The following is a 13,813-nucleotide window of genomic DNA, read 5'->3' as shown; positions in this document are numbered from 1 at the left end:
ATATTAGATGGAATTCGAAGAAGATGTCATTTGAGACAACACCTTTAAGGTCAAATTAGTCATGTTCAAATGACCCCTAATATTTAGTCACACTACGCTGGAATGATTTAACATTAATGTTGTTTTATTTTAAGATGCGAATTCACAAATAAATAACGGAACGTGCTAATATTAGTAAAGATCAAGCTGTAAATGAAGTCTTTAAGTATCCGCAAAGCTGCTAAAGATAACAAATTAGATAGAATTATGCTTTCGAGGTATGTTTTTGAAAGCTAACTCTGAATCTGATGTGTTCAAGGGATACCCAAACAAATGCAAGTTTCTGCATTTGAACAAGAAAACATGTTAAAAGACTTTCTTATGATATTTTCTCTTCTATATTTTATGCTTTAAGTCCGTCAGATGTACTAGGGGATTCCTAATGAATCCGCCGTCAAATATGATAGTTGACATAAAAATAAATTAACCGGAAAGAATTGGTTCATTCTTTTCTTAAGAGTAGTAGTAGTATTAGAAAACCAGAACCGCCCGGCTAAGGAAGGGCGACATTATGTACTTATTGCATAAATTACCATTCTTATATTTACAATATGTATATTATCTGTTTAGTAATAATAACTAAGCGAACCTTGTAGTTATATATATATATGAAAAAACTTAGGGTCCACTATTTTAATTCATCCTGTTGTAGTACGAGTTCCGGCTATGCAAAATTATCTCTTTTACATAAGCAATAAAATACGTTCTCAAGAAAAGCAACAGTCGTTTTATCTATCAATAAATAAAGAGATATTTTATTGTTTTCCAACGGACAACCTTGTGTTCAACCATTGCGGTCGAGGCGCGTCATTTTTTTCTGCAACCGTTTAGAACACTTCCTGAGTAACATGGATATTAAATAAAATAGAACTAAGAAATGAAGTCGTGTCTAATCTTTTCTGTGTACGGTTTCTAACAAAAAGTATTGAAAATTATTACAAAACGTTAAGGTACATTATATCAACAGAGAAATTATACCTGGAGGATTTTAGCACGTTTATTAGATATCTGTTAAGAATATTCCCATTGATTCTTTAAAATGATAAATTATGTCCTGCAAATTACAATTGACAGAAAAACTTCATACACCAGTTAATATAAAACATAAATGACAATGTGAGGAAATAAAAGGTATATAAATGCACAGAGTGTCCCAAATTTGTACGTACAGTAGAAAATGTGGAATAGTTTTTTTCTATATTGCATTTAATTATTTTTTTCAATTGAATACCATTTTTGTCGTAAAAACCAGTGAAAGAGATCCAAAAAACTTGATTTAGTTGAAATATGAGATATCTAGGATCTTAATTCAAAAGAAAGGTGGTCTGAAAAGTTATTAGACTGACATATAGATGGTGCTACTACTATTAAATCCATATTTTTTTGACAAGGGGTGTGTTTAAGGGTGGGTATAGGCTGTATTATTGCTGTATTGCTGATTATTTAGTAGATAAAAGAGTTAATAAAGCTTCTTTTTGCTTCTTGGCAGAAAAATATGCGAGTGAGCCAAAGTTTAGTTTGATAAATATTATTCTGACTTTGCTTCAAGAAAATCAACGGTTGAGAAGTAGTTTGTTAAGTTTAAACGAGGGGAAATAAGCACCCACAGTTAACCCCACATAGAAGCTTTTATTGACGAAAACATCAAAAAAGTCCACAAAATAACTTTGAATAAGCGTTGAGTGCCAGAAATATCGTAAATGAATATTCAAGTGAGCGAAAAGTTCAAAGTGCGCTCATAATAGACCAAAAAGAACAACGAATTTTTGGTTCTGAGCAGTGATTAAAGCTGGTCAATCATGGAAAATCCAAATAAATTACAAGATTTCACAAATCAATGCATTAATTGGATTTGGAACTACCTTCACATCCTCTGTATTCTCCAGATCTGGCTCACTGTGACCTATTTTTATACCTCAAAGAAATGTTCTCTGGATGGAAATTTTTAGGATACAGATATAAAAAAATGACACTATATGTTTTAGATACAAGTCTTAAAGCTGGGAACCAGTCATTTATCGGAAGGTTGTTACAAAAATGGAAAATCACTTTATTTTTATCATCCAGGCTAATGCAATAGATTCAATTTTGTGATGTGCAGTGTATAAAGATGCCTTATTGTGATGCAATATTAACTCGCGAAGGTAAACATTGTTGGTGGACCAGTTTGTTCTAGCTCCCTCAATGTCTCCAGTAGTAACTGATCAACGGGGCGTACCAGCCACATCTGTCTTAACGCCAAGCGACACCCGTCCACTTTTAAATTTGATCCACTTGTCCAAGTTTTGATATTGTGGAGCTACGAAAGCCTCTTTCTGCCCAATCCCCTTCTTCTCTCTATCTTTCCTTCTATCAAGAGTTGAAGCAAATGGTAGCTCTCGCTCCGTATCACATATTGTAGATATGCTACTTTTCTACGTTTTATCGTATAGAACAATTCACATTCTCTTCCTATTCTCCTCAGAATTTCTTCGTTAGTTTTTCTTGCCGACCATGGAACTCTCAAAATCCACCAATCTGTTCATAGTGTTGACTTTAAGTGTCCAGCTTTCAATACAGTACAAAAGCATGGACCCATACGTAGCATTTTGTGAATCTTATTCTGAATCTATCCACTATTGTATGATAGTTTCACATTCTACTCATCTAATTTGTAGGTGTTTTGTTTTATGTTAATACTAATTCCCATAAGCCAATTATGTCCAGGAATCTTTGAAGATCATTCATGTTGTCTGCTATCAGGACTGTGTCATCGGCATATTTTATACTGTTGGTCCATGCGCCACTCACTTTGATGCCTAATTGTTGACCTTCGAGGGCTTCTTGAAAGATATTTTTCGAATAAAGGTTAAACAGAAGTTGAGAAAGGACACATCCGTACCTAATACCTCTAAGGATTTTCTGGGCCTTACACTCACTCATATAGTTAATCTATAAGACATAAAACTGATATCTTATAAGTTTATAAAGTCATCAATATGTTTTCTGTTCCTTTCAAATTTATGAAGTGTATAAATTTTAAATCGATTTTGTGACAATATAATTAGCTTTTTATGAAATAGTCTACCTCGAATTAATTTCTTTTTCCCTTTGTAATCATGTGAAATTCAACTTTCCATTACAGTTTAACGCCCAATGAAAAAAAATTAATTAAATAAGGCGTAGATGTTGATGACATTGGCTTTTTGCTATGTCATAAATAAAATTACCAAGAGAAGAATTAATTTTGAGTTTTATATATTTTTATTATATGGTAATAAATGATGGTTTTCACATTGTAGTATTTTTGTAACCGATAATTTCCATATTAAAACCAACAAGTAATAAACGTGATATTTTGTTCATCGGAATTATCGACTAGAAAAAACGTATTGTCGCAACTTAGATTTATGGGCGTGTTAAAGATAAACATATTCTAACGGTTGCTCTGTTATAAAACATGCTTTATTCAATCATGTTATAATAAGCGGATCCAAAGGTTTGATTCTTGAAACTAGAACTGCAAATCAATTATAGGTATTCATCACACAATTTATATGCTACATAAATGAATGTGAAACAAAAGAATATTATTTGTTTCGCTTGTTAAAATATGTGCAATTTATACCTTCAAATTTGTTGATTACACTGAACACGCTGTTATAGCAAATTGATTGATTGTCTGGGTATATACTCAGCCAACCAGACGCCACCCCACGCCATCCCACGTGGGATGATTCAAAATTCTCATATGTAACCGACACACTCAAGTGAATTAAATGGAAAAACATATGCACGCATTTTCAACGCGTGGCGTGGCGTGCTGCTAGTGGTTTTCGATGTTTATATTCGTTGTAAATTTGTAATAGCAAATTTATTGGAAAATGCGATGGTCATGAAAACGGCTTTTACTTGAATAATAATTTGACAGTGACAGAACGATTGCTTGATTAGAATCAGGATTTGCCACAATAACTGTAGATACAATAGATCTCCCCAACTAATATGAAGGTTAAACGGAAAATAGTCATTGGATATAGTCTCTGAGATAGTCTGGGCTTGTTTCGTTAGATCGGGCATTTTTAACTACGAGATAATTCTCACAACGCTGAATGTAACATCAAAACGATTAACGCTTTTGCGTTAAAAAAAGTGCCGTAACGTGTCATTTTTCAACGCAATTATAAAATTGTTTTATAAAAATAGTGGGCTGTGAACGCTTTCTTTCTCTTGCTAATTCAAGTACCAATAGTAACGTAACTTCTGCTTTACTTCAAATTAATAATGCTCACAGTTCCACTTTTAATATGACTGTTACAAAAGAAAAATTGGACTTAGAAAAAATATTGTATGAAACTCGTGAGTAGAGTAACTTTTTTCAGTCGTAGGAATTGTCAAACTGTCAAACTCAGTTTTTTCATAAATAACTATTTTCTACGTTCATGCAGTAAACACAACTTTGTTGAACTATATTTACTGGAAAAAGTGGATCTTTATTGCACTAGTGCAATAAATATCATTATCAATATCATCTATCATTTTTGAATAGAGGTTTGTGATCAAGACAAACATAAACATTCGTTTCAAAGAATTGCGAATTTTATATCATTATTACTAGAAAATACATTTTTTTGTTCTAAAATGCCATATGATTACAATTTATGAACACAGACGTAAATGCCTGAAACATACGCGTTCACGACTATCACGATTTGGATATTGCAATTCTGCAGTTCAAAAATGCCAAAAATTAATTTTAACAATCAAAGTTAGTGAAATAGCACATATAGCGTCATTAAACTACCTAGTAAATCAAGAAAAATATACACCCCACAAAAATTATCCCATCACTGATATTTTAGGATATTTTCAATACTTAATTTTAGTTTTTTGAGACAATCTGTATATGTGTCAACTTAATAGATATTCCTAGTTTCTTATCATGGGCAAAAAAATATCAAAATTTCTTACAAATTTTTTTGGAAGGAAAAATGCTCGAGAAAATCATTTCTGTCTTGAAGAATACATTGAGATCGAGAACTTTCTAAGCAAATTGTGTTATTATATAGTGAAAATTTGAATTTATTTTGTGCCTCAACGTTTAACAAGATATGTGACGAATTAAGAAGCCGCTAGAATCATCGCGCTCATACAAGATGTCTGTAGTCGGAGTAATTGGAGTTCAACACAGCACCATATCCAGAGCTGTTATTCGCTACCAAGAAACAGGGCAGCCAACCAGAAGACCCGGACAAGGCCACGTAGGGTAACTTCTGTAGTAGATGATCGTTATTTGAGGTTAACGGCGTAAAGAATTAGGCATACCACGCTCGAAGGCTACAAACAGATGTGTTGGCTACTCCGAATGTCCGAATAAACCTACAAACAGTTCGAAATAAGCTGAGAGAAGCAGGTATACGAGCCAGAGTGCTAGCTAGAGGTCCACGTCTTACCAGAGAACATCGAGAACACGCAAATTTGAATATTCAAGATTGGTCCAATATTTTATACACGATTGAATCAATATTTTGTCTGTATTCATCAGATCGGCGTGTACCAGTATATAGGCGACGTGGTGAACGGCACGATCAGGTTAATTTTTGTCAAACTGAAAGCTTTGGTGGTGGCTCTATCATGGTTTGGGGAGGAATTTCTTTCGAGTGTCGCTCGGAGTTAGTACCAGTGAATGATGGAAGACTAAATGCTGACAGATACATAACCAATATCCTAGTACCCCATGTAGTGCTCTATATACCTCATATCGGTGACAAGTCTGTGCTAATTCACTCGCTAATGCTCGTCCACACATTGCTAGAGTAGCTCGGCAGTACTTAGAAGAGGTCGAGATACCCAACCTGAATTGTCCTGCACGTAGCCCGAACCTTAACCCAATAGAGCATGTCTGCGACCATCTAGGATGACAAATTCAGCAACATTCGGCTCCAATAAGAACACTAGATAATCTTCAAAATGTTCTTTTCAATTCTGGGAAAACATGCCGCAAGGATACGTCCAGAACCTGTTAAGAAGCCTTCCAAGACGAATGGAAGCTGCAATTAGAGCGAGAGGTGGCAACACACGCTATTAGAAATTCATTGGCTGGCTTTAGTTCAAGCTCCGTTCATTTTTTTTTGTATAGATGTTTTGTACAATTTTTTTGATATTTCCTATGTTCTGGTAAATCAAACTTTTTGTCCTATGTAGATTAAACTGATATTAAAAAAATGTTGCAAAAGGCGTATCTATTGGTGTTTTAATTCTTAATAATAATAAAATTCGAAAAACAGGCAACACGTTTAAAATATTTAAAAAATAATGAGGGATGCGATAATTTTTGTGGGGTGTTTAATATAATATGAAATTCGTTATAATCTTTCAAAAAAGTGGTGCTTCGATGAAAAAGTTAAAAATCTTCAGAAAATGTGCTTCTTGCATATTTTTCAAAAAGATCGAAATATTATATAATATAATATAATTAATATTAAAAATGATCTTCTAAGAAAAGCTCCCAGTATTTGATGAAAAAAGTAAGTCAGTAATTATTATTTAGCTTTGGTAAGACATTTTAAAATTACTTGTTATGGGTCGCTGCAATATTTGGCATCGCAGGGGCATCTCGTAGAGATGAGCTCCGAAAATTAAGTATTGAAGACATAGAAGAAGTAGGTTCAATATTAATTGTAAAAGTGTCACGTTCAAAAACTGGCAAGGAACGAAGTTTTATCTTTAGAGGTGAGGTTCAGGAAGGATTAAAATTTATACGGTAAATACACGAAATTACGTCCCAGTTATATTCCACATAAACGTTCTTGTATCAACTACCTAGCTGTCCAAGCTATTGGTGTGAACACGTTTGCCAAAATCCCGCATGAAATTGCAAAATTTCTAGATTTGGAGAATCCCGAGCTATACACAAGTCACTGCTTCAGGAGATCATCCGCAGATGCTAGAGCAGATATACTAGAGTTCAAACAACACGGCAGATGGACATCGTCGACAGTAGCGAAAGAATACGTCGAGCAATCACTTGCAAACAAAGTCAATATTACAAAACAAATATTTCAAGATAAAGAAAATGACAATGTAGAAATACCAAGTACTAGTACATTCAGAGAAGTCACAAATCAAGAAGTAGAATAAAAAATAATTCAATTAGAAATATTGATATTGAGTATTGTACATTTACTTTTCATATCAATGGTACGAATAATTTTTAAGTTAAATTATTCCTAATTACTAGCTCCTAACTTTCTCAATGTTAACCGATAGCTTTAATTAATTATCAAATTACGCTATTTATTTTTCTACATAAAACACTTTTTTTCATGAATGTAGAAAAAATATTGTTTGCAGCTCGTGTAAAAAGTGTTTATTGCACTCGACGTGTTGATAAATTCACGTCGTGTGCAATACACACTTCCTTTTTGCACTTGTTCCATAAATAACTAAAGCTCGTATTATTATAATTAGAAATAAAAAGTGCTTCATTACATTATTATTAGTGGAAATTATTGCATATGCTTGTAGTGTATACTTATATTTGAGTGTTTTGTTATCTCATCCTAACCACTTCATTTCACTTAATATTATTTGTCCTTTTATGTTATTGTCAGTGTCATTAACAGTGACGTTCTATTAAGATTACGGAGGTGAATATCGATTACTTTTAATACAAAATTTAATTGACTTGGTTCAAATATTCACACTCCAATAATTAATAGTTGAAGAAGTTGAGACTAGAAAGAACGAAGTAACTTATCTCTATAAAGATTTATTACTGAAGATATTGGCAATAAGATCTATCGTCAAAGATATTGTCAATGAGCAATTCTATAGAGCGAAAAAGAACGTAGAAATCGAATAAATAGAATGATGAGAACTGTTGAACAAAGAAAATTTCATTGGTTATGGAGTCCAATGGTTGGCATCATAATTATCCTTTTGATTCTCGTTGCTACTCGTTTCTTAAGTTTTGAGAGGGCTAATAAACGTTATCAAATTGGTAAAAATGCCTCAAGAGAAGTAGTACCTAGATCTGGATTTTGGATATAAGCGATCATTCATTTGTATCTTATTTCTAATAATAAAAACAATATTACGTTGTAATTTGTAACATATAAGATGTAAGTTTATGTTAGTCAATGAATATCTGAACAAAAAATTATCTTTATAATAATATTTGTTAATTAATTCCAGTCACACCATGTATTTCATTCTTATTACAAGTTGAAAGTTATAAATTTCTGATTGACGAACTTTCATTCAGGTAACTTCATCAGACTCAGCAGCTCAAATGATCTTTGATCCACTGATTTCAAAAACGCAAGTAGAAATGGAAACGTTCAAGATATGTGATCAAATACTGAGACAACCAGTTGGAGCGTATATAAATAAATCTGGATATGTGACCGCTATGATTTTTGTCTATGTATGTAACTCCTCTGGGAAAAAATGAAATATCAATCTACGTTCAGATGTTAAAATATCCAACATATACTGAGGTTGTACAACTTTATTCTTCAATCAGTATTTAGTGGATCGGTAACCAATACATTATTTATTTGAGTACGTCTACAATGACTATAATAAAAGTTTAACTTTTATTTCAAATTCTGGAAGGCACTTTTCTATTTTAATTTTTGAATCCGTTTGATTTGTTGTTGTAGGAAAATTCAAAACTAGTATTTCATCTCAATTTACTAAGTATCCCTCCACTTCAATATTAGTCCCACTTATTTCACCTAAGCTAGATTCACATCTTGGAATAGTACCTAAGTATCTCTTAACTATCATTACCAGCCTCACTTATTTCTGATAGATAAGCTAATTGAATAATTGTTTGACGCTGATTGAATTTTTCACCAGAAGTGGGTATAGTTAAGTTAATGTTCAAATTCTTTCTTCTAGTAGGGTGGGCATGAATAGGTCTCTCAGTTGAGTTGTTTGAAGTAAAGAACCAAACAAACAGATTCTAAAATGAAAATAGCGGGAAGAGTTAGATTTTGTGCTTTTTAAAATAGAATTCGCAATACTAATCAAACCATAAATATAACGAATGACTCTTTTTGTAATTTGAAGATAGATTCGAAGATGTCCATACTACAGATCCCCAGAAAGGTAAGCCATACCGAAGATACGATTCGAACAACGAGTAGTAAGTTGTTAAAGTAGTACGAGAATCGAGCTATTCAAACACAGATTTAATTGCAAAACAAGAAGAGGATAGATTTTTTGACAAGTTTGCTAGATGTAGAGACCATTAAAGGGCGCCGTCAGTAAATAGACAAAGAAACTTGACCGAATTTGAGGATCGTATTAAGTCACTGTTGAGTCTTAGAGCTGGTGAAGCTCCTTTATAAGATAAAGTATTCTCAGTGTTTAAACAGAGACCGTTCGCTTCAGACCAGAATTTAATATCAATGAGACTTTTGCCTATGGTAGAATGTAAAGCTTATATATCTGGACCACTCCAGGTTACACTGGTGTCATCTGCGAATGAAGAGGATAAAGCTTCAACTAAGCTAGTTTTACATATAAGATTGCTAACAATATCTTCACTATCAGTACTAGCTTCTCTTTTTAATGAATTCTTTCTGTACACAAATTTTCATTCTTTGTTCCTCTATGAAAGTTTTCTTAATTATAGTGAAACTTTGGAGAAAACAATGAATTTCTTCCAGTATGAGTTTCTGTATAAGTAATTCTCAATAATGAATTTGTATAATTAATTCTACTTCTTGTGACACAGAAATTATTTCTCTATTTCTGTTCTCAGCATTTAAATTATCTTCAACTCTAGTATGTTCACCTTTATCAGACGTAATAATTATTGTTATATGACATACGTGTAAACTTCTGTACTTTGTTTTATTTTTTCCAAAATCTGGATTTACCTCAGTTTTTTCTTTATGGACATACCCCATTTTTATATATCATTTTTAATACCCATAGTTCTGACTTTAATCTCTGTATGGTCAATTATAGTATTACTATTGATTTATGATATGAGTATTTTCTGGTTTCGACTTTTCATTTACCCTGGTATTCACAGTTGTATTATCGTTATTGAATTTTATTTACATCAAGTTCAGTACTTTTAGTTTTATCTTCTTCTTTGAGCTGAAAAACATGCAATGTTTGTTTAAAAAGTGATAAAGGTTCTGAAACTGCCTTAAATCTCATGAAATTACAGAATATTTCTTCATCTCTTTCATTGCTGCTTGATTGCAGTCTGTTTTCTTCCTTAGATCTTATATTAGTTCGAACAAGTATTATTTCCATGATATCGGTTGATAAACATAGCACAAATGCCTCAAATTCTGTGGTTTCCTTTTTTATTATATCAATAGCTTTTCTGCATGCCTGAGGATGCTTCATGTGCTCCCTTATTACTTCAGAGGGGTTGATTTCCTGGGAAAATTTACTATTTTAGTGGATTATATCAAACATTTTTCTATTTTGAGCTTTTTGACACTTTCGCCACAGTCAAATCAACAATTTTCCACAATTTTCAATTTTATCGTCAACATATAGCCTATTCGGCTGAGATGTCTTGACACTTTTTATATTTAAAACAACCAACTGAAACAAAAACCACAACAAAGAGTATAAATACACTAATTCGACCACACGCAACGATCATATTACAGCTTTTCTTCTATTTTTAGCATTGGTACGTGCTAAATAAAAGTTTTTACATGCAAATGTCTACCAGGATCGCTAACTAAATCGGTAACCGCTAACTTTATTGAGGTGTGCTTATAAACGACACGCTAAATACTAAATTTTATTTATCTAAAATGGTAAAGAAAATCTAGTTTAATACGTAACCATAAGGCGTCAACACAAAAAAATTAAACGTTCTCTAGGAGACTGAAATGAAAATAAAAACCAATATGCATAAGCCACAAAAATATTGTCAACTGAAAATTCTAGAAACAAGTTGAAAAAAGACTTTTTTATTGATGCACTTCAATTTGGGAACGACAATTTATTTATTATAGAAATCGATTTATTTGTCGCTTGATTATACCAAAAGAAAATTTCGAAATCATTTCCCATTTTATTACATAACACATTGTACAGTTATAGTTGGGGAGTGCAAGCGGGGATTTCGTATTTACTAAAGAGCGGTAGATTAATATAGGGTGATACCTTGTACCCAGTTAAGTACTTCTACCAAATATGGGACCCATATATAACTCCGCCCGTCAAGAATAAAATATCAGATTAGTAAAAGAAACTGATAATCAGAATTTCTAGAACATCTCAGTTTAAAGTAGTTAATTATATGCTAAAAAGTGTCTATTCCACATTTAGTGAGTGACGTAAAGAAAGGCAAGGCTACAAGTTGTCAAAATAAAACGTCATCTCGACATTTTCGAGCATAGCAAATTTTTTTTAAGAACGTAATTCAAAGATAATGAAATGATAATAAAATCCGTCGATAAAATTCAATGCTTTCAGCTGCGGATGCCGATATTTTCCTCTCCGTGTTTCTATTCCTCACCTATTCTTCCTTTACTTATTATTCCCTCACTTCCTTCCCACTTTGGTTACTATTGCCATGACGCCATGTCGCGAGTCAGTTTAGAATCGATTCCGAATAAGTTAGTACCCAAATTAGGATTAATGTAATGGATATGCTTGATTACGAACCTAGTCAGGATTTACCGTGAACGATTTAGGGATATATCAATATATCAATCATGTCATCTCTCGATTTTTCTATTTACAAACAAAAACATGGAGCTCTAAATGCGACATTCAGTTTTCATAGTATTTCATAGTTTGTTACATTGATTACATTGACTGAAAAGTTTATTAAGGATATGCTATTATAAATTTTTTGATATCCAGTTTCCAAAATCCCATAGTTATAGTTTGATATAATTCACACGCCGCTACGCGGTTCGTGCAAAAAAGTAACTAGTGAGAAATGTATCACTTTCCAAACTCACTGTTGTGTACAATTTTCTAAAACGGGCTAGAAATTAGTACTTTACGGTTTATTTTTAGGTCAGAGAATCTCATTTTGTTAGACCGAGCCAGAAAATTATTGAGATAGTCCGGTAAAAGCTTTTACCGGACTCATTTTTAATTAGTTTCCGGTCAATCTTTAATGAAAAAAACAATAAAATAGTTAGTCTAAGATAGTGGTCAATTGGTTTCTATAGTAACCTAGTTTTGTATTATTTAAAACTATAAAATAACTTATTTATAACATATTTTGATGTTTAGTTGAAAACGTGATATTTATTATAAAATGGATATTCAAAATAATGCATTTGATTGTGTTTATGGTACAACAATGCCCGTTTAAAAAAAAATATTGTACGTAATACGTCCTGAAAGTGGTCTTTTACTGGACTCGCCCTTTTCATACGCTAAAGTTGACCGTGTTATTCCACAGCATTAATTTGTCCATTATTATTGCCAAAGATGAAAACGTGGAGGCAGAAAGTAAATAGCAGAAGATAAAAAGATTAGTTTGAATGAACAGCATGATGTCAAACAACGTCCCAGATGTATTATTCTGTCTTTAAATTCAATTTTTTCTTAATATAAAGCGACCGACCATGTGTCATTTTAGTGAATTGTTTTCCAAGGATTCCTATCAATAGACTACTACTATTTATATTTTAATCAGCCATGTTTAATTAACCAAAAAATATTTTTAATTGGAATTTACGAGTTGATTCGAAATATTACGTGTTATGAAAATCACTAGCTCATTTAAGATGAACATTGATTGATGTTTCTCCCATTCTTCCTTGTTATACTGCATGAATAATTCATTGTGAAACAAAATAATGAAATCTTTGAATGCAAAGCACAAATATGTGGGCGAGAATCGTAGATAATACCCAACAAATATTTAAAAGTATACTTATATCTTATGTTTATTGAGAAAACAGAATATCAAATATACCACCAAATTTCTAAACATTTCTCTAATACATCAGTTAAATGTCAAACGTAGAAAGTTTTTAAAATAATCATTTTCACATGGTAATTGTAGTGTTTTTTTATAATTATTTATTGTGATCAGATCAGAATCAGTGATTTTATAATCAGGATAAATTTTAGGAACCAGAATATGACGTCCATTTTAAGAAAGTGTTTTTAGTTTTTGAAAGATTAGTGATGTTTAAGAAGGTCAAAATTCAAATCAAAATTTTGACGTAACATTGCGGATTCACTCAGTGAAGAAAATAATGTAACGAATTCGTCGATAAAAGAAAAGGTTTTTAAGAAATTGTTAGGCTAGTGTGTGGTGGAGGGTCCTAATATACTTAAAATACAAATATTATAGATAAAGTAAAAACTATTTATTTAGGATCTTTCGAAATAGTATTAAAATGTGAAAAAACAAGAACCATCGTTCGTAAAATATCAGCTCAACTTAAGGTGTCCAAGACAAAGGCCCACAGTATCTTTCAGAAGGAGCTTCGTCACCTTTTTCATATTAATCTAATACCTAACAAGAAAAAATTATGTTTATGTTTATGTTCAATAATTTTTACTGGATTTGGAAAATAATTCTCTATTAAAAGCAACTAGAAATCAAGAAAACGGTCAAATAAATAAAAAAAAATTATAATGATTTCCTATAACTTTATGCATAGAATAAGTGAATACTTAAAGCTTCGTATGTTCATATTGTGAAAAGGAAGCTCCATTGTGATGTTGTTGGCATTTGAAACGTTTATAATAACATTTCTGGGCTTGTTATTTATCATTATTCATAAGTTCTTGTATTTATCACAAATTAGTAACAGCACAGTTGGAAGTG

General features: G+C 32.0%; 1 protein-coding gene across 1 annotated transcript in view; it reads left to right on the top strand.

The window, feature by feature from the left end:
• LOC130442749 (uncharacterized) overlaps positions 1-13,813 on the top strand; it is a 245,412-nt gene that overhangs the window by 158,969 nt on the left and 72,630 nt on the right. The window lies entirely within an intron of this gene.

The sequence above is a fragment of the Diorhabda sublineata genome, chromosome 4 (genome assembly GCF_026230105.1).
Source record: "Diorhabda sublineata isolate icDioSubl1.1 chromosome 4, icDioSubl1.1, whole genome shotgun sequence".
Taxonomy (NCBI): Eukaryota; Metazoa; Arthropoda; class Insecta; order Coleoptera; family Chrysomelidae; genus Diorhabda; species Diorhabda sublineata.
This window is presented reverse-complemented; position numbering and strand designations above follow the sequence as displayed.